The following is a 19,076-nucleotide window of genomic DNA, read 5'->3' on the forward strand; positions in this document are numbered from 1 at the left end:
CCTTGTATATATACACGGAATATCCCTTTAGCCTACTACAGACCATAATATTTCATTCTCCTATTGGACAGCGGTCCACAGGCGCCAGAGCCATGCCTCCGGAGTCAGGTTCAAAGTCACCGTCAAGACATGTCTGTGCATGCCCGGCCTTGCCCAGGGATACGAGACAGAAATGTCGTTGGCACTAGTTTGTTCACCGTGCATATAAATATGGCGCAGGTGAATACAGAAGCACTTAGTCTTAGTCTAAGAGTTACCCAATAAGTTGAAGCCTCACCCACGATACTCCGTGCGGTGAAGTATGGCCTGTTTGGCCCCAGAATAGAACATTGAGACCGCGTGCGAATTAATAACTGAATTGTCAGAGTTTGGCGCTATACCGTCGAGTGCGACATATTTCTATTAAGTCAGTAATAGTCTATTTGTGTATAGTGTATCGTGCGGCTAAAGTTCTACAGTGACCAGCATCACCAACGCTTCCTCGTACCAGCTAGAGTTCTTATCCAGGCTGGGCTGCTTTCATGGCGCTTTCACCCGAGGAGACCTAGACGAGAACCGTGTGGACATGTACACTGGATTAATCTACCCGACGACTACATAGCCCTTTGCGGCTGGATTATATTTGTTTTGGTCCTGTGATTTATGGAGCGGAGAATCGCCGACGCCTGCACGTGTTGGATTTACCCTGTGAGGAGCCAAGTCGAGTCCGCGCCTCAGAGAGCCTGAGGCCGGCTAGCTTTCTTCACTGTGGAGCTACAGTCTACGGAGAACAGCTGTATTCGTCTGTGGATCAAGAGGCTATTGCACCGTCTCCTGTACTTGGAGTCTCCTTAGTCATCGTTGACCAGACTCTCTACTACCGACAGATCCTCTACCCCTGCTGGCTTACAACCAGGGGGACCCTTCCAGTATCTCCCGCTATATATTACTAGTGTACCATAGATATAATTCCCTAAGATTCAGGTTGTATAATTACCTCCTGCGTAACCAGAGAATGGACATTCATTGTTGATTTGCCTACGCACATTCCTTTGCCTTACAAGTGCATTCAAAGTATAATAGAGAAGTATTATGTACCTTTTGCTGCAATAAATACTTAAAGACAACTTTGTGTAGAACCGGTTCATTGTGGGAAGTGTTCATTATATTTATATATCATGTACTGTATGGCCAGTAATTAAAGTACATAAAGCGGTAGTGGTTTAATGATACCATACTTATCAATACAGTCAGGGAATTGTACCCCTCAGTTACAATTGGTCCTTCGAGCCGAGCCGGAGGGTAACTAGTGTAATATTAATATAGTGGTATTAATATTGACATGGCCTATGATGAACACTCCACAAAACGGTTCTCCTAAAGTAGATCGCCCGCAGCGTAGACGGCAGACACCTCAGTACTTAGAGGATTACGTTGCCAATATACTACCTAGCCTTCTACAGACGGTAAACGCGGAAAAAGTAGATAGTAAAATTATGTCCGACCCTATCGCCCAGGCTACCCCGCCAATAGAGGCCCTAGTGGGTTCTAACGTAACTGACCAAGCTCACGGTAGGGACCAGGAGGGACCTGACACGACTTTACCCCCCGCCAAGACCGAAGAAGTAGTCCGCGGGGAGCTCCAGGATAAAGACAGCCCTCCAGGGATGGAACTCTACCCACTACAAGAAGAGGAGAGCACCCCGGAGATGGATCTCCAGGACTCGCCACAGGAGAACAGATCTCCAACGAGTACTGCCAGGAGCGGATCACCTCAACCAGCGTCTTCCCCCAGCGAGGCGGACAAGATGCTGGCACAGGCATTCCTCGCCAGCCTAGCAGCCTCAACAGAGCGCGATCGACTCCAAGCACAGACGCTTAGTGAGCGCGAATATTCTTCCATGGAAAGAGAACGCCTTCAGGCGCAGCAACGGAGCGAAGAAGATCGTATACGTCTAGAGATTAGACGCCTTCAGACGGAAGAGAATATGGTAAGGGACCGGGCCGAAGCCCAGCGCGCCGCCGCCGGTGCCCAAAGAGAAGCAGAGTGCGACCTCGCTCTCACCAAGCGCGAAGCCGAGCGCGACCGATTACAAGCGCAGATAATGGAGCAGCTGATCACCAGGGCAACACCCCCTCCCTCCGCACAGGGTTCCAGGGCCTCGTCAAGACAAGGGTCAAGGGCACCCTCCCCTACCCGATCAAGTGACCCTGAGCCCGACCACCAGAGAGAGCCTATACCCCCCTCCGAACCCCTTCCCCGACCGGTCCAAGTGAGACCCAGCTACAAGGAAGAAACGGTCTACACCGCGGAGAGGCTAAATAGACGACTACAGGATCTAGAGGACCTGCCAGAGGAAGAAGAAGAGGGAGAGGAGGAGAGTCAAGCCCGACAGCAGCACAGTACTCCACAGGACCAGGAGGTCCAGTACAGCCCAGGCTCTACCCCCGCGGCTCTGCGCTACAGACCCCCGACTCAATTCACGGGTGAGCTTGACGCACGACCAGCCCCGAGGAATAGCACCTGGATACGCGGGCCATGGTACCCAGCAGGTACCAGCCCACCAAGAGGCGTAAGAGGAGACTCGCCTAGGAGGCCGCTCTTCCAACGCTCACCGATGTGCCAGCCATCCATGGCATCATACATTGGCACACCGACATTTCCGGACTTCACCCACGAGAACAGAGCACAGTACACGGAGCTACGAATGTGCTTAGAGACAATGATGTCCGATGTAGCTGATGAACCGTACAAGTATGCTATCCTACTGAAGCACCTCAAGGTGCCCCGAGCGCACAATATAGCGCTGGCCTATGCCACCTCTACTACCCCATACACAGCGGCTCGACCAAAGATATGGACGCATATGGGACTATGTAATACAAGAGATAAGGCATATTGACCGCCTACCCCCAGCCACAGACAATCGCTCACTAGATGACCTGTCTATCAAGGTACAATCCCTGGTAGGGATGCTGGGGGCGCAAAGAGAAAAGGGTATGCACGAACTGTACGCGAACTCTAATGTCGAGAGGATTTTAGAGAAGCTTCCGCCCGCCCGACAAGAGCGCTTCAGGCGGCAAAAAGACCACCGTGATCCTAACGGTCCCGAGCCATCCCTCCTAGACCTAGCCGACTTCCTGGCGAGAGAAGTCAACAACCTACGGTTGGATACGTTCATGCGGAGCACCCCAAGCTCCAGAGAGGGACCTAGGAGAGCAAACGATGGCCGAAGATTGGTGACCGTCATGCACCAATCAGAATCAGTACCGAGCAGCAAGAACCACAGTACCCCCTCGATGAAAGAGAAGTGGAAGATGGTGTGCCCGTACTGCGAAAAGGAACACTGGTTGTCACAATGTGACACGTTCAAGAAGATGACCGGCGACAAGGTGAGTCAATGGATAAAGTCCAACCGACGCTGTTACCGATGTGCGTGCAGTCACATGGCAGCCGATTGCCGCTTAAAGAAGAGGTGTAATCGGTGTGACGGAGCCCACCTAGATGTCCTACACGACAGTAACAGAAGAAAGCCTGCACCCTCAAGCAGCACAAAGGCAAGTGTTATGTACATTGACCCCGCCAGCAGCGGGGGCGCCCGGGTGCTCTTAAAGGTGGTCCGCGTAACACTGAGTTACCAAGATAAGGTCATGGACACTTACGCCGTCCTTGACGACGGGTCAGAGAAGACCCTTCTCCTCGCGTCCGCTGCGGCCCAGCTGGGGCTGCGGGGGAGCGAAAACCAGATGACGATTCGGACAATAAGAAGAGATCTAAAGACGATAAAGGGCGAGAATGTCTCCTTCACTATCGCAGCAAGCGGGCAGCCAGAGAGACGGTATAAGATTACTAATGCTTTCACCAGCCAAGAAATAGGCCTGTCGCAGTACACCTACCCCATCGCCAAGCTGATGGATAAATATGTGGACCTGCGTCAACTACCTATACCGCTCATAGACGGTGCCACCCCGACCCTGCTGATAGGCTCCGACCATGCAGACCTCATCGTCCCGATTGACCGGGTCCACACAGGGCCCAGAGGCTGTCCTGCAGCAGTCGAGACCCGCCTAGGATGGACATTACAAGGCCCCCTCGCTAAGTCTCTTAACCGAACAGCAGCCACTAACTGCCTCCACTCCAGAGTGACAGAAGAAGACACCACCCTCCTACAGCATGTCGAGAGGCTATGGACACTAGAGACAATGCCCTTTAAGAACGAAAAGAAAGACATTCGTTCCAAGGAAGACATTTACGCTATAGCACTCCTCGAGCAGGGGACAAAGAGAGTCAAAGTCAACGGAGTGATGAGATACGCAACTCCACTCCTGAGGCGAGAGGGTATGCCTACCTTCCACGCCCCAAAAGAAGCGACGGAGCGGTATCTATTGAACACAGAGCGGCGCCTAGCCAGAGACCCCGCTCAAGAGACTGTGTACCGCGCTGAGATTAACAAGCTAATCACAGCGGGACACATAAAGAAAATTGACATTAAAGAGGCCGATCAGACGACCGAATCATGGTACGTGCCGCACCACAAAGTCCACCACAACGGCAAGGATCGTATTGTGTTCAACTGCAGCTACCAGATCGGATCACAAAATCTGAATAAAGAGCTCTTGCCCGGCCCAACACTCGGCCCCTCTCTACTTGGCGTGTTACTACGTTTCCGCCAAGACAAGGTGGCCATCAGCGGCGACATCAAAGGGATGTTCCTGCAGGTGAGACTAGTGGAAGAGGACAAGCCCCTGCTGCGGTTCCTATGGAGAGAGAGGATCGGGGATGAGCAACCAGCCATCTATCAATGGGAAGTCCTCCCTTTCGGAACCACATGCAGCCCATGCTGTGCTACGTTTGCACTGCAAAAACACGTCGCAGAGCACCCAGCAGCTGATGAAGAGGTCCGACAAAGTGTAGGAAATTGTTTCTACGTGGACAACTGTCTGAAAAGCGTCTCGACGCCAGAAGAAGCCGAGGCCCTTCTACTCAAGCTCCGCGCCTCCCTGATCAAAGGCGGCTTTGATCTCAGGCAGTGGGCCAGCAGCGACCCGCAAGTATTGCGCAGCCTCTCCCCCGAGGACAAGGCAGCAAGCAGCGAGACCTGGATGGCGACCATCCCAGGAGAAGCCCAAGAAATGACATTAGGACTAGTCTGGCGCTTCAAAACAGACTCGCACCATTATAAACACACACCCCTGACCAAGGAGCAGGGAAGGTCGACTGCACTACCGACCACCAGACGGAGTGTATACAGAACACTCGCCAGACAATATGACCCGTTGGGATGTATTCTACCTTACACCACCAGGGCAAAGATGATTGTAAGAGCGTTATGGGACAAGGACCAGGGCTGGGACGACCCCATACCCGAACACCTTGCATCCACATGGAGAGAGTGGGAGACGGAACTCAGCTCACTCCCAGGTGTCAACATACGCCGCAGCTACTTCCCACCCACAGTGAGGCCGGAGACATGCCAGATGGACCTGCACGTCTTCAGCGACGCCTCCGAAGTAGCCTACGGTTCGGTGGCCTACTTGCGTGCCCCGAGAGGAGGGAGGAGAAATACATACTGCTTTCATCCTGGCTCGCTCAAGAATAGCCCCACGAAAGCAACAATCTATCCCGCGTCTAGAGCTCTGCGCAGCCCTAGCAGGAGCGCAACTCGCCACGTTAATCCAACGTGAACTCACCATTCCGGTGCAAAGAACAATCTTGTGGTCAGACTCCACGACAGTACTCACATGGATCCGGTCTGATTCGTGCAGATACAAGGTCTTCGTTGGAGTCAGAGTCACAGAGATTCAAGATTTAACAGAAGTAGCAAGCTGGAGGTATGTGGACACAAAACACAACCCAGCTGACGTCATCACCCGGGGAATGTCCCTGGATGACCTCACCCGTCACAACCTATACAGTGACGGGCCAGAGTTCCTCAAGCTCCCGGAAGAAGAGTGGCCTACACCCACCCCACGGGAAGCGAGTAAAGAGGAGGCCGAAAACAAGAAATCTATGTTCTGTGGATTGAACACACTCGTCTCCACAGACCCCGACATAGACGATTGCCTCACCCTAGAGAGTGCGCAGCTAAAGACATTCCTGTGGCACCACCCAGAGGTTCAGCTCACTACTGACATTACAGCAGCTGACTATGAAGAAGCAGAACTTCTTCTACTACAACAAGCCCAGAGAGACTCGTTCCCCGATGAGCTAGACTGTCTACAGGGAGCAAAGCCCGTCCCATCAGACAGCAGACTGCTCCACCTAGCCCCCGAGAGAGACGCCCATGGTCTCATCAGAGTGGGTGGTCGTCTGCGGAGAGCTCCAGACTTACCGGATGACGTCAAGTACCTGATAGTCTTAAACAGCCGACACAAGGTCACAGAGCTGATCATAAAGAAATACGACGAGGATGTGCATCACGCCGGGGCAGAGAGAGTCTTCGCGGAGATCAGACGTCGTTATTGGATACTGCAAGGGAGAGAAGCAGTGCGGCGCTTCCAGCGAACCTGTCTAGACTGTCGTAAGTGGCGAGCGCAGCCCAGTATACCCCGGATGGCTGACCTACCTCCCTGTCGCCTCCGACTCGGCGACAAGCCTTTTCACTCCACCGGTATGGACTGTTTCGGCCCGCTGTATATAAAGAAAGGAAGAGGAACCGAGAAGCGGTGGGGTATTGTATTCAAATGCATGACCACCCGAGCGATGCATATAGAACTCCTTCCAACCATGAGCACAGACTCATTCCTTATGGCCTTCCGAAGATTCACATCGCGGAAAGGCAAACCGTCTATATTATTGTCTGATCACGGGACAAACTTCAAAGGCGGAGAAAGAGAGCTGAGAGAGAGCTTCCAAGCTATGGGCCCAGAACTTAAGACCCACCTCGCTCCATCCCAGATTGACTTCCAGTTTAATCCCCCGAACGCACCTCACTTCGGTGGAACTTGGGAACGAGAAGTACGTTCAATAAAGACAGCCCTGTACGCCGTGCTTGGGGCCCAGACCGTGGCGGAAGAAGTCCTAATGACAGTCCTCACGGAGATCGAGGGAGTATTGAACTCAAAGCCCCTCGGTTACGTCTCAAGTGATGTAGCAGATGTCGACCCAGTCACCCCCAACACACTCTTGATGGGGCGGCTGGACCCCGCGCTACCACAGACAATGTACAGGCCTGAAGAAGCGAACGGCCGAAGAATGTGGAGGTACAGTCAAGTATTGGCTGACAAGTTTTGGAACAGCTTCCTACTCCACTATCTACCGTCTCTACAGACCCGCCAGAAATGGGTGAAAGAGAGAGACAATTTGACAGAAGGAACAGTCGTCATGATTATCGACCAGTCACTACCCCGAGCTATGTGGCCGGCTGGCCGCGTAAGCAAAGTGATCACCGGTGCCGACGGAAAGGTCCGAGCAGCCGAAGTGCTCGTCCAAGGGCGGATCTACACCCGACCCGTGGCGAGGCTAATAGAACTGCCAAGGCTCCCCGATACTATCGATGACGACCATGACCCCATGACTTTGTGAACTGACCGACCCCTCACAACAGACATTGAGTAGTGGACAGTGCGGTTAATCTGTCTCTGCTTAGCTAATTAGGTGGGACTAATTAGGGGGCGGCTGTTACAAAGGATCAGATTAAACCGAATATATATATTTATTGATTGATATATATTGCATAGTATTTGTATATCGTTTGATATCCCTTGTATATTCCTTGTATATATACACGGAATATCCCTTTAGCCTACTACAGACCATAATATTTCATTCTCCTATTGGACAGCGGTCCACAGGCGCCAGAGCCATGCCTCCGGAGTCAGGTTCAAAGTCACCGTCAAGACATGTCTGTGCATGCCCGGCCTTGCCCAGGGATACGAGACAGAAATGTCGTTGGCACTAGTTTGTTCACCGTGCATATAAATATGGCGCAGGTGAATACAGAAGCACTTAGTCTTAGTCTAAGAGTTACCCAATAAGTTGAAGCCTCACCCACGATACTCCGTGCGGTGAAGTATAGCCTGTTTGGCCCCAGAATAGAGCATTGAGACCGCGTGCGAATTAATAACTGAATTGTCAGAGTTTGGCGCTATACCGTCGAGTGCGACATATTTCTATTAAGTCAGTAATAGTCTATTTGTGTATAGTGTATCGTGCGGCTAAAGTTCTACAGTGACCAGCATCACCAACGCTTCCTCGTACCAGCTAGAGTTCTTATCCAGGCTGGGCTGCTTTCATGGCGCTTTCACCCGAGGAGACCTAGACGAGAACCGTGTGGACATGTACACTGGATTAATCTACCCGACGACTACATAGCCCTTTGCGGCTGGATTATATTTGTTTTGGTCCTGTGATTTATGGAGCGGAGAATCGCCGACGCCTGCACGTGTTGGATTTACCCAGTGAGGAGCCAAGTCGAGTCCGCGCCTCAGAGAGCCTGAGGCCGGCTAGCTTTCTTCACTGTGGAGCTACAGTCTACGGAGAACAGCTGTATTCGTCTGTGGATCAAGAGGCTATTGCACCGTCTCCTGTACTTGGAGTCTCCTTAGTCATCGTTGACCAGACTCTCTACTACCGACAGATCCTCTACCCCTGCTGGCTTACAACCAGGGGGACCCTTCCAGTATCTCCCGCTATATATTACTAGTGTACCATAGATATAATTCCCTAAGATTCAGGTTGTATAATTACCTCCTGCATAACCAGAGAATGGACATTCATTGTTGATTTGCCTACGCACATTCCTTTGCCTTACAAGTGCATTCAAAGTATAATAGAGAAGTATTATGTACCTTTTGCTGCAATAAATACTTAAAGACAACTTTGTGTAGAACCGGTTCATTGTGGGAAGTGTTCATTATATTTATATATCATGTACTGTATGGCCAGTAATTAAAGTACATAAAGCGGTAGTGGTTTAATGATACCATACTTATCAATACAGTCAGGGAATTGTACCCCTCAGTTACACTGACTGTACACAGCGAGTGGAAACCACTTCCTCATACTCTGCATGGGGAGAGAGAGAGAGAGAGATAGAGAGCACTTGGGGGGGGGGGGGGGGACCTGCCGCGCGCCACACACCCACAAACGGGAGATTGAAAGAAAGAAAAAAAAAAACCACAAGCTGCCGCGCGGACTCTCATCACAGAGAGGGAGAGAAAGGAAGAGAGAGGGAGGGAGGGAGAGAGGGGGCCTTGTCAATAACGGCCTGTCTTTTTTTTTCTCTCTCTCTCTCTCTCTCTCTCTCTCTCTCTCTCTCTCTCTCTCTCTCTCTCTCTCTCTCTCTCTCTCTCTCTCTCTCTCTCTCTCTCTCTCTCTCTCTCTCTCTCTCTCTCTCTCTCTCTCTCTCTCTCTCTCTCTCTCTCTCTCTCTCTCTATCTCTCTCTGTCTACCAGTGCAGACTGTGTGGACTGACTGTCACTCAAAGTGCTTATGGGCGGAGCCAGGCCATAACAGCCTGAAATCTTGAGGCTGAAAAATTATGGTTTTGAGTACTTGATTAGAAATATAAAACAATGCATTTTTTTTTTTTAAACTTACAAATGTCTTCAATAGACTAACAGGAATTGTGTAAAGTTGCCCAAATAGTGCTAGGAATAGCAGTACATAGCCCCACACATTGAGTGCCACGCCCCTTTGACCATATATGGCCGTTCCGTGCCAGCGCTGAAGTCAATGGGAGGTTGGGGACATTTGCGAAGGCTTAAACTATATCTTAAATTATGGCTATGGGTCTAAAACACCCCTCGCTTATCAATGACTTGCTTGCAGTCAACATGTATGAAACGGATTGTTTTTTCATTGGTACATTTCCGTTTTATACCGTTTTGAATACGAGTATAGTTTTGGAGAGTTTTAGTAATTCCACAGAAATTCCGCAATAATAGCTCTTTAGTGGAATACACAAATCACATTTTTCGGCTGATTTATGAATAGTTTTCAAATAAACGCTAGATTATCAATAGTATATGTGTACTTATGCACACTAGAGAAGCGGGCTGAAAAATCTATTATCCATGACCTGGTCAGCGCTAACGTCATACACGCACACACACACACAGACACGCTGCGATGGCTGAGAAAAAAAGATCTGATTAACCCAATACTGGTAAAATAGAGTCCTTACCTCACATCAGATGTTCTGCAAAAAGATTAATCCAATTCCTGATCGCCATTCCACATTTTTATCGTGTTTATTGATCCAACGTTATAGTCCGAAACACATAATCGACGCTGCTCCGCGGGTCCTCAGTCAATCTGGTAACACGATACTGCTTGCCAGAGATGGGAAAATCCTGGACCGGACTTTTTTTCTGATGCAGATGACCACCCAATCCAATCCAATGATGTGCATTACCATCCGGGAGACGATAGGCGGCGATATTTGCCCTTTTCGAGCTCAGACCCATTCACAATGATAACATCAGGATGGATGAAAAATGAATGGATATCGCTAATAAAAGAAATAACGATTAAAAGACGAGAAAACTCGTCATTGGCACTTAACGCATGGCAAGTTAGCACAACTAATCTTGTCGTTGGCACTCAAAGTGTTAAGTTATATTCTCCTTCCTTGTCTCTGAACCATCTTTGAATGTTGCCTGGGATTAATTTATATTTGGCTTTGTATACAATGAGAGCAGTTTTGAAATCATCTAGGTCCATACATTTCAATGTTTGTAGCTTTAGAAATAAGTTACTGGTGTGTTCATAATATCCTACATTGTTGACTATTCTTATTGCTTTTTTTGCATTGGTGCATATTGGCTGTAGTGTTATGGGAACAGAGGAACGGGACCTGCATTAACCCATTCCGTGCCAACACGAGTATAGTCGGGTTAACTCGCCATTGCTTCCATGCCAATCACGGGTATAGTCAGGTTTTAATCGTTATTTCTTTTATTAGCGATATCCATAAATTTTTCATCCATCCAGCCTGACGTTATCATTGGGAATGGGTCTGAGCTCGCAAAGGGCAAATACCGCCGCCTATTGTCTCCCGGATGGTATTGCACATCATTGGATTGGATTGGCTGGGACTGTGCATAAAAAAAATTCCGGTCCAGGTTCTACTTCTCAGGCATGCAGCTGGATACTATTACATTGAGTCCCCCTACTGGGAGCATCGTGGATCATTGTGTTTTGGACTATAACGTTAGATCAATGGACGCAATCGATATTTGGAATGGCGATCAGGAATTGGAATAATCTTTTTGCATGACATCAGATGCGAGGTAAGGCCTTTATGCAGTGATGGGCAAGCTACTTGGAAAATGTAGCAAGCTACACTACAAGTTACTCTCGATTAAATATAGCTCAACTACAATGGAAGCTATCCCCAGAGAAATGTAGTAAGCTACACTACAAGAATATGGCAAAAATAGCTAGCTACATCGGCACTACTTTTTAATTTTTTTTTACTTCGTGACCAAGTTTCCACCAAACAAATAGGCAGGAAAAAAAATGCTCAGTTTGATTGTTTATTATAAAACTGAAACAAGCCCTCGGTCTGGCTTTTTGTGTCATCCTTTTAACATGAACTTGTATTACACACTTCTTCAATATCTGAATTGTTTTACTTCATTTTACTAGTATTATGCTACCATGTATATACTACTACCAGTACCAACTATGCTAATATGTCTATACTACTACAGTATGTACTCAGAGTATAACACTCAAGCTTGACACTGACAAACAATACTACTTATCCTTGGCTGCTAGATATGTACCACTCCTACTGACTTGTTGTACACAATTTGTAAGTTGCTTTGAATGAAAGTGTCAGCTAAATGACCAAATGTATTTAAATATGTAACTCACAAAACATTCCATGGCCCCAAAATCATGTGGGGACCGCCCCTGGGGGTCCTGTCCCACAGGTTGAGAACCACTGCTTTTCCCTCTTTTTTCTTTTCTCCACCCCAATAATATTGTTCATTTTCTGCCTACAGTGAAACATCATGATAGCAGCTATCTTAGTTAAAGCTGTTGACAAAGTGTACTGACTTGTGTGCTGTTTGGGAACAGTTGATTTTCATCAGCTCACCTGAATGTGTCTTCAAGTTGAGAGCAGCATAGTTTTAGCCGTTTTTTCAGTCAAACTCATAAATGTGTCCCAGATAGGGCCATGGAGAGTCATTGTTGTTATTGACATCATCATCTTCATCAATGCCATCGAACCCCTCTGCCATTTCGCTCAGACTGGTTCTTGTTCATGTAATCCGTTAAATTGCATTCATTCAATACGTCTGTTTTGATTTTCACTTCCTGCTTTGCGGCTGGAGTCCCGCCCTATCCTGCCTCTGATTGGCCTACCCATAACGTTTTGGCCTACCATACCCAATCGTGAAGTCGTCACTCATATCTAAACAAACCAAGCAACCAATCATAGTGGGTTTTTTACGGGGATTTTTTTTTCTCCTCGCAGATATTCTAGTGAATGAATGAATGAATGAATGACTGTTTCTCTCGAAAGTAGCGTGTAACGTTTCTCGTCGCTACGTTACTACTTCGTTCTATAAAGAGCTCCGCTACAGAGACTGCTACCCTGGTTAAAAAGTAGCGAGCTACCAGCACGCTACTGAGAATTGTAGTTAAGCTATGTAGCGTCGCTACTTGTAGCAAGCTACTGCCCATCACTGCCTTTATGTTACGAATCTTGGGGTAATCAGATGTTCCTATCACCGCCATCGGAGTGTGTGTGTGTATGTGTGTGTGTGTGTGTGTGTGTGTGTGTGTGTGTGTGTGTGTGTGTGTGTGTGTGTGTGTGTGTGTGTGTGTGTGTGTGTGTGTGTGTGTGTGTGTGACAAATTACAACTTGTTTTGTGTATTCCACTAAAGGGCTATTATCGTGTCTTTCTCTGGAATGACTAGAAATCTCCAAAACTATACTCATATTCAAAATGGTATAAAACGGAAATGTGCCGATAAAAAAACAATCCGTTTCGTACATGTTGACTGGAAGCAACTCATTGACGATCACTGTGTTATTTAGATCTATTGCTATTATATTTGATATGTTTTATGCACTCGCAAATAAGTCCTATTCTCCATTGGATATAGCGTTGGCACGGAAGGGCCATCAGCAGAGGGCGCTGTTGGCCCGGAATGAGTTAAGGCAACACAACAGGTTCAATAGGAAAAAACGCCAAACGGCGTGTATTTAATTATACAAGGTTCAAGGCAAACAGAACAACAAGAAAAACAAACGACTGTGGTGGTGTAATGTGGGCAGGTCGGAAGCCGGGGATATGAAGTGTGTATTTAATAAATGTGTCGGGAAGCAGGTGACTATGTGTGTGTGTCTTAACAATGTAGAATGGGGTCTTACCGTGTTGTATATGTAGTGGGTCAAGGTTGCCTAAACAACTCCCGGGAATAGTCGGGGGCTTAACACAGGGGACAGGCAGGGGGGGGGGGGGAAACAACGAGCGTGGCGGTTCAGGAACGGCGTCCCCACACTAGACGAAAAAAAGAGAGAGAGGCGAGGGTTAGTTAACCAGCAAACAATTACCAAAGCTACAGGCGAGAGAACAAGTGTTAGGTTACTAGCCGGTAGATACAATACGCGCATCAAACAAAACGAGGATTCAACAACAGTCAGAATCTTCAAATGCAATCTCAATACGAAGGTATAGACAAAATAGTCAAAAAGGTTAACGACGCAAACCTACTGTTCCTGGCAGAACGAACTTGTGTTGTCCTCAGGGCTGGTTAAACATTTATACTCCCCTCCATCATCAGGAATGGAGACAGGAGCCTCTGATTGTAGATTAGCAGCCGGTGTGGACCGGGCGCTTCTAGGGAAGCGTGCAAGTCGGGACTGAGTGACAGCGCCACGCGACCTCCGGGGGGAGCTATCAGGCTGAGGCACTTATTCAGCAGCAGTACTCACAACATGTAGAGTGCTTTTGTAGGTATTACCCCACACCTCCGCACAGTAGTTCATATATGGAAGGAAGAGCGTACAGTACAGTGTATACAGTGGTTTTTGGTTTAGGATGTGTCTTATTTTACTTAAAACTCCAACACTCCAACAATTACCTATGTTTTTACTAGGGCTGTCAGTTTATCGCGTTAATTAGATTAATTAATTACACAGCAAATTATCGCGTTATGAAAATTAACTCAAAATTAATTACAATTTTTTTTTTTTTTTTTTTTTTTTTATAATATTTTTTTTGTATCTCATTCATTCCATAAGAATGTAGAATACACATTTACAGACTTTTTTTTTAATATGGCCCATTTGCATGTTCTTGGTATCTGATTCTAGGGACATCTATGAATCTCAGGGAATGTATTCCCAGTGTCAGAAATACTGTGGGCTAGATCCACAAAGAATGGATTGCACGGTGCAAGTTGCACCCTTACTTACAATTCATTATGAATAAAAAATGGGGGACCCTGATGTAAACAAGACGAAAGTCTTTCTCTGGTTTGCATCCCCTTAACAATTGTGTGCCGTACTGTATTGTACCCATTCTGCAATCTGTTAATAACATTTTCATTCAATCAATCAATCTGCGCGGTGATTCATTGAATGAACATTTTATTTTGAGTAAATTGTAATGAACCAAATGAGAATATCAATTTTTTTTTTTTATCTTTGACTGTGAATAACACCATGCTCAAATTGACCAGACCTGAAAAATCTAAGCAAATTAATAGATGGAAGATGATTAAACAGAAGGTTTTGTAGATACAGTACTGAATTCTGCCATCCGGACACATGCAATTTGAAATATGATTATAGAATATAGAATATCAGGCATAAAATGGTTATGCGATTAAAATGCGATTAATTAGATTAATTAATTACAAATCCTGTAATTAATTAGATTAATTTTTTTAATCGCCTGACAGCACTAGTTTTTACACAAATGGCCAAATAAAGGAATCTGAATCTAAATCTAATAAATAACAATTTGAGTCAACCAATACCAAAATGGCAGAGGGGACAGCACTATACAGTAGCTGTCTGCATTATGAGCACAAACACACCACTTCCTGAGTTTGTAATTGATTAATTGATAAAAATTTTAAATGAACAACACAACCTCTGATCAGTATAGATGTATAAAATGAACATGACCTCTAGTCAATCGTATAGTTCAGGGGTGGCCAACCTGCGGCTTGCGAGCCGCATGCGGCTCTTTGCCTGCCAATGTGTGGCTCCTCCCTCCATTAACTCATTGACCGCCACGCCCATATGACCAAATTAGGGCTAGCACGCCACCGATTTAATCAATGGGAGGACGGGGAAATTTGTGAGTGCTTAAAATATATTTTAAAATATTGGCTATGGGTCTAATACACCCGTCGCTTATCAATGACTTGACTTACTTGACTTAAACCCTTTTGCTCTTTGGGGAGCATAGGTCATTCATGAAATCTCTCCAGCTGGTTCGGTGTTGGGCGATTTTCTCTGCTTCCATCCATGATGTTCTTTCTTCCTTGAGATCCGCCTCGACAGACCTCAGGCTGCAGAAACAAATTAGTGGGGGGGCATACAATTTTCTCGGGGGGGCACAATGGTTTTTCAACACAGGTTCCCTTTTATACGTTTCAGCTCGCACAACGGCGCTGTGGCTTGCTTGGCGCTGCCCACGGTGCTGAACTAAACAGCAGAGAGGCAATTGAAAAATCTAATTTCTCTCTATCTTAAGAACATTCACTTATACAAAAACAGACTGAACGGATATATATAACAGACCTGCTGGGGCAGCGGACTGAGAGCAGGGGACACAGACAGGCTGGATAAGATGGTCAGGAAGGCCAGTAGCGTGGTTGGGGTGGAGCTGGACGCCCTAGCGAGGGTGGCGGAGAGGAGGAGCCTTGCTAAGCTCCAGGCCATCAGGGAAAACCCCTCCCACCCACTATACACAGACTTGGCTGACAGGAGGAGCATGTATTGTTATAGGCTCACACTACCTAAATGCAGCACTGAACGGCACAGGAAGTCCTTCATTCCGACAGCCATCAGACTATACAATGCATCACTGTGCCTCACTGCATCACTGAGCACAGAGTGACCATCTTCCTGGACTCTTACTTTTTAAACAGCACTGTGCAATATTACACCTACTGTAGACTTCAGTATATTTTTACTGTATTTATTTACTGTATCTTTTATTCTATTTTTATTCTATAAAATGTTATTCTATTCTTAGGCCATTTGTTTTGTTATTCTTATTTGTGACTTGTTCTGTCTAAATGTTTAATGTTGAGTGATTTGGAGTGTCAAATTTCCCTCAGGATAATACAATTCTATTCTATTCTATTCTATATCTTTGAAAAGTCTCCATTTATTCAACACTTCTGAATTCACTGACGAACAGAACTGAACTGACAAAAATAAGGTGCATAAAAAAGCAAACAAAATTCCTCCACAGGCTACTCACCATCATTAGTAGAGCGGCAAGCGGCGTTTGGGGACAGAGTGAAATCTTCTTAAAACACTGCCCCTCCACTCATTCCTGAACTTTTTTGTTAAGTCCTTCTCAAATGCCAAATGAATTAAATTGGCCTTGCGTCGATGAAGCATACTAAGGCGATGTTTTATAAAGATGTTCTTGAGGGTAGAAAACGAATTCTCACAGAGTGCCGTGCTAGCTTCAGTAGTGTTAATGGTTGACATCAGTGCCCACTAGGGCTGTCCCCGACTAAGGATTTGGATAGTCGACTTTGATTGACCAAACTTATTTTTTTTTTTTTTTACCAGGGTGGGCACAGCTGACTCAGTGGGCGGGCCCGGCCCCTCAATGCCCGCCCATGGCGCCGGGTCTGCTTCTCCAGCTGTTTCTGGGTCTTCCTGGCTTTCTCTTCCCCTGTGGGTTCCAGGTTAAGGCCTGCCTGGTTGTGTTGGAGGATGGTTTTCTCAGGGTGTGTCCAATCCAGCCCCATTTCCTGCGTTTGATTAGGGTTTCAAGTGGTTCTTGTTGAGTGGTTTACCAGAGCTGTTCGTTTGTGATGGTGTTTGGCCAGTAGATTCCCAGGATGTGTCGTAAACATCTGTTTATGAAGGTTTGCAGTTTGTTTGAGGTTGCTTTTGTGGTTCTCCATGTTTCTGCTCCGCATAATAGAACTGATTTGACATTGGTGTTGAAGATGCAGAGTTTGGTCTTTGTGGAGATGTGGTTTGAATTCCATGTTTGCTTCAGTATAAAAAATGCTGTTCTTGCCTTCCCTATTCTTGCTTTGATGTCTTTGTCGCTGCCTCTGTCCTTCCCCACGATGCTTCCCAGGTATGTGAAGGTGTCCACCTCGTCCAGTGCTTCTCCATCCAGTTGTACGGCCTCTTCTAAATTGTGGTTCATCTTCATCTCCTTTGTTTTTGCTTTATTGATGTGTAGTCCTGTGGTAGCTGCAATTGTGGCAAGTTTTGTGAGTTTGGTCTGCATTTGTGTTTGTGTGTGTGAGAGGAGGACTATGTCGTCGGCAAAGTCCAAATCCTCTAATTGAGACCACATTGTCCACTGAATGCCCAGCTTTTGTTCGGTTGTGGTTTGTTTCATGATCCAGTCGACTGCCAGAAGAAAGAGGAAAGGTGACAGTAGGCAGTCCTGTCTGACTCCTGTCTCTACTGTAAAGCTGTCTGTGAGCTGGCCGTTGTGTATTACTCTGCAGGATGATTGTAGGTACAGCTGTTGGATGATGGTTATGAACTTCGTTGGGATACCGTAATGTGGCATGAGTTTCCATATAGTGTCTCTGTCTAGATTGTCGAATGCTTTGTGGAAGTCGATGAATGTGAGGTGGAGAGATGTGTTCCATTCCAGGGTCTGTTCTATGACAATGCGGAGGGTGGCAATGTGAACCTGCTTGTTCTTCTCGGAATTCTTTGTCCACTTCTTTGGACAGTCTTTCCAGGATGATCCTGCTCAAAATCTTCCCTGGCACAGATGTGAGCATGATGCCCCTGTAGTTGTTACAGTCCTTCAGGTTGCCTTTTTTGGGGAGCTTCACCAGGTATCCCTCTGCCCAGTCGCTTGGCACCTTTTCTTCATACCAGATCTGTCCAAAGAGTTTGTGGAGTAGTGTTGTTGCCATTTCTGGGTCTGCTTTTATGGCCTCTGGGGGTATTCCGTCAGGTCCTGGTGCTTTATTGTTTTTCAGTTTTTGAATGGCCTTTTTTATTTCTTGTTTATTGGGCTTGTTGGTATTGACCGGTAGGGAGTGTACCGCTGGATGGATGTTGGCTAGCGCTGTCGGTTTGGGTCTGTTCAGTATGTCTCTGAAATGTTCTGCCCATCTCTTCAGCTGAGCCTCTTGCTTTGTGAGTTTTTTTCCTTCTTTGTCTAATATTGGTCTATCCGGAGTTTTGCGTTTATTAGCCAGTTTCCTTGTGATGTCGTAGAGTTCCTTCATGTTGTGTTGAGCTGCTGCTTCTTCTGCTTGAGTTGCCAGGTTGTTGATGAATTGTTTTTTGTCGTTCTTGATGCTCCTTTTTACCCGCTTGTCTGCCGTGGTGTAGTCTTGTTGTGCTTTTACTTTTGCAGCTCTTGTGCGACTATTGTTGAGAGTGTCTTTGGCTTGTTTGCGAGTCTGAATTTTCTGTAGTGTTTCTCCTGTCATCCACTCCTTGTGGTGCCTTGTCTTCCTCCCACATGTGTCCTCATGTACGAAACGGATTGTTTTTTCATCTGTAGATTTTTGTTTTATACCGTTTTGAATACAAGTATAGTTTTGGAGATTTCTAGTAATTCCAGAGAAATACGCGATAATAGCCCTTACACAATACACAAAACACGTAATTTTTCGGCTGATTTATGAATAGTTTTCAAATGAACACTAGATTATCGATAGTATATGTGTCCTTATGCACGATACAAAAGCGGGCTGAAAAATCGCGTATCCGTGCTTTGCTCAGCGCCAACGGCATGCACACACACACGTCGTGATCGCTATGAAAAAAACATCTGATTAACCCAATACTGGTAACATAGAGTCCTTACCTCACATCAGATGTTCTGCAAAAAGATTAATCCAATTCCTGATCGCCATTCCAAATATCGATTGTGTCCATTGATCCAACGTTATAGTCCAAAACACATAATCCACGCTGCTCCCAGTCCCCCCAGTGGTACAATGA

This window comes from Notolepis coatsorum, assembly GCF_963971535.1.
Source record: "Notolepis coatsorum genome assembly, chromosome: 6".
In the NCBI taxonomy this organism is placed as follows: domain Eukaryota; kingdom Metazoa; phylum Chordata; class Actinopteri; order Aulopiformes; family Paralepididae; genus Notolepis; species Notolepis coatsorum.